Here is a 4225-nt window from a genome sequence, read left to right as displayed (position 1 = left end):
TTAAAATCACAAATATTATAGTCACATGATCAAGATATTTTGTAAATACCGACTACTTTCCCTGGTGTTAAAAAATAAAAGTGTTAATAAGATCCAAATTGTATAACTAATAATGTGAAATAGAAAGAAAAGGGCTAAAGGTATATAGGAAATAGGAAGGGTAGGGGAAAGGAAATAAAGGAAAAGAAAAAATATGAGAAAAGGAAAAAATGGAAACAAAACAAAGTCTTTGTAAATAGGGGAGGGTGGAAGGGGTGAAGGGAGAGCAGGGCTATGGAGGAAAAAATGAGAACCAAGATCTGTCATGTAAAGGTACAGGATCCCAATGATGAATGTAACTGTACTGTACAAAAAGTAACAGTAAACTCAATAAAAAAAAGATATTTTGAAAAAGTGTTCTTAACATGCACAGGAACTTAATGATTTGATTTAATTAAATTTTATCAATTTGTATTTGTTTTTTAAAATTATAATATATTTGAATTTTAATTATAATAAATACTAAAACAACATAAAAAGCAGATTGCTTAATTGTGAACATTAAATATCACTAAAAATGAATAAAGAATAAGAAAAGTTGTAGTGAAGAAAGTTTTAACAATTTAGAAAATTTGCAAAACCTAATATGAAGGTATTTTATATAGAACAATAATGGTAATAATGATATTTTTAACAAGAAAAAATAAACTAAGAACAAATTATATCAAAAGGCTGCTATATAGTTTGTTAGTTGTAATATAGAAATTTCAATTAAAAAGATAATGAATTTTGGATAATTATTCAATAGAACTGAATTGATAACATAAGTGGTAGGAAGTTCAGAGAGGTATCTGTTCCAAAACTTGCTTGTCTTTGAATTACTACTGTGAATGACATTTACTGGTACATTTCCAATAAAATTATCAGTCTCCAAACTTGAAACTCTTGTAAGCAGACTGGTTTGTCACTTGCTTTCAGGAGCACCCTAGGAGTCCCTCAGACGAGTGAATTCACCCTGTCTGTGACTCTGCAGCCTGGAATAGACAGCATTTTTCTGGGATATTTTTGATAAGTGTTCTGTGATCTAGATTCTGAGCACTGAAGTTGTGTCAGACAAGCAGAACAGAAGTTTCATTCATCACACATCATAAACATTTGCCTGCAGGCTTCCATGGCTTTATATCCTGGCTCAGGAAGCAAACTCTTATGAATGTCCACAAACTATATGGTCATTATTGATTTTTGAAATAGTTTTACAGTGATCCAGAAACTCCAGTAATAACCTAGGTTTTACTTCAGACAATTGTATGTTTGGCCTTTACAAAATGATTTGTTAATAATGCCACATATTTCATTGTACAGTAGTGATTTGACCTGTGTGTATCCTAGTTTACTTTTAAGTGAGATTATTGAGACAAAATTTAAAATAAAGTTTAACTTTCATAGTTATATATTTCTATTATTTTTTTTAAAAATGTATAATCTCACCATCACCATAATGAAGCTACAGGACACTAACATCATCCCAAAAGGTTTTTTGTGACTCTGTAGTGTATTCTCCTAGCAAAAATTTTCTACTTTTATGGATTTTCCCCTTAAAAAACAACACCATAATCATGTTTTATAATATGTCCCTTCCCTTTTGGATTTTGTTCATTTATAGTGCATTGGAGATAGCTCTATGCATCTATGTTGTTGCATTGTATGAACCCATAGTCATTGTATAGTTATTCCACATTTTCTTGTCATCTTTTGTTAAATGACTTGAAAGCTAACATATTTGAGAGGTTGTGGTAAAAAAGATAGTGTCAATATTCATATATAGACATATATGTTTTCTTTGTAGTTGTATGTTTTTTCTTAGGTAAATATATAGTAATGAAATTGCTGAGTCCCTGAGAGTACCTTCATAAGAAACACCCATGCCGTATTGGAAAGCTGTTTTTAGCATTTTTCTTTGTTGCTACAGAGTACCACAAAACACACTACTTAATAATAATAAAACAGCAACAATAACTTCAATAATAGAATAACTGCAACCTTTTTAGCACTTAATCATGAGGCTGGCGTAGATGTAATTCACAGCAATACCACAAAGACACATGAGGTAGAAATTATTATTATCCTCATCTGCATTGTTAAAATTAGGATATTAAAAATTTTTAAATCATGGAATTTCCCCCAACTAATCAGATCATAAATGCTAGTGTTCCTATCCATGACCAGACATACTGGCTTTAAGAATGTCTCCCCTAAACATAGCGTTCTGCCATCCCCATATACAGTGGAATAGACATAAGGAATTACACAGATCTGCCAGTCTAAAGAAAAAGTGTATATTTCTAAAAATTACATCCTTAAAGACAGTGTTGAAAGGCTTCTTGAGTAGAATATAAACTGAAAAAGTTAGCATCCAAGTACATGAAAAAATGCCATTAGTATGTGCTATTCATATATACAAGTTGTCCTATTTTTTCTGCCTTGACACAAAATCTATTCAAATTGGGATCTCCTCTGCAAACTGATGCGAGAATTGGATTGAATGTAAAAGACCTAAGTTTATAATCAGAAAAGAAAATGATTTCAACCACAGAGAACAAAAACAGAGATTGAAAGTCACTCTTTAACACATGAAAAATTCTCTCTTGATCTGAGACAGATGTAGAATATGACAATTTGTGTTTTATGAAACCATGATAAGAAATTACAGGAAAATTTAAATACACTTTCTATTATTATTTCAATGTGACTAAAACTGTTCATAAAATTGATAAGATACTATTTTTGGGGACATTTTGTAGAGTAGAAATATTGTTTTTTATATTTTCATTAAATGTTTGGAAAGATGACTAAGGCCTATTTGTACTCATCACTTTTAAATCACTTTTCCATGTTTTCTCATGCTTATATTATTTTTCTCTTTCTCACTGAGTTGAATGCAAACAGAAGAACAATAGAAATAGTTCTCTCAAACTTTGTTGTAGAAATAGGCACAGTAGATGAAACCTGACTTAACATGGTAATTTCAGTACCTTTACTTCTTTCTCTAGTTTGGAGATGTTCATGCATTCTGTTCTTATTGTCAGAAGTATCAGTAATTTTGTAAAATAGTTTAGCTATCCCCAATAAAAGATCAATTAAAATAAACTTTTCATTCATAAATTGTTATTAAGGAAGCATTGGCCATTTTCTAAAAAGTTTCCTTCTGAGGTATTTTTCTTTTTCTTTCTTTTTGGTACCAGGGATCGAACTTGGGTCCTTGTGCTTGCAAGGCAGGCAGTGGCACCACTGAGCTAAATCCCTGGCCCTGAGATTTTTTCTTTGTGTAATCCAGTACAAATTATGTATCATAAGTGAATATGTGTGAAGCACATACAGTGAAAATAGAAGAAAGTAGTCATGCATTCTGCTTAATTTAGGCTGCTGATGGGTAGCGAGTTGAAAATACTTACCCTGAGTGAGCTTATAATGATGACATGTGCATGATTTCCTTGCAAAAAGCAGAGATAATACGAAATATATCTCTGCAGTAGTGTAAAACATTCCTTACTGTTGGGTCAAATGGAATCTTTCTCCATCATGTTAGGCAGTTCTAATTGTCCTGGAGCATGTCTCTGACCACTGATTTCTTGCCCTCAACTCTTCTCAGCCACAGGAGCTGCATTTGCCATCTTTATCTTTCCCCCTAACATAACATCTGCTCTCTTATTTAAATACTCTTCACCTCATTTCTCAATTTTTCCATGCACTGTATTATTCTCTTAATATTTTCAATTGGTATTTTTGAAAGTTGAAATATAAGTGAATGACCCAACACATGTCCACAGAACAAATCATTGGCCAACCCATTGATTGATGCCTCTAGGATCAAGTTTTCATCAAATATGCAGAGGTAATTACATTTTATAAAATATCGGCTCCTAAGGCAACCGCATCAGGGGCTGAGGACTTGGAAAACACCATTTTGGAATGTTTTGTACAACTTCATGAGAAAGACAAAGAAGAATTAGAACATAAAGTCCAACAAAACCAGGACCATTACTCACCCTAGTGTACTGTTATATCGCCTGTTCTAAGAAGAGTGCCTGGCAGTTTGTAAGCACTTGAGTGTGTATATCATATGTGCACAAGTAAATGGCTAATGGATAAATTGAATTAGCTTAAGGAATATTTAGCTTTAGGAATTTCCAAATGGTAGGTGATAGAGACTCCACCTTGTCCAGGTCACTATGAGATAATCTCAACC

This window comes from Fukomys damarensis, unplaced genomic scaffold (genome assembly GCF_012274545.1).
Source record: "Fukomys damarensis isolate Sample0158 unplaced genomic scaffold, DMR_v1.0_HiC HiC_scaffold_24, whole genome shotgun sequence".
In the NCBI taxonomy this organism is placed as follows: Eukaryota; Metazoa; Chordata; class Mammalia; order Rodentia; family Bathyergidae; genus Fukomys; species Fukomys damarensis.
Note: the sequence above shows the minus strand (reverse complement) of the source record.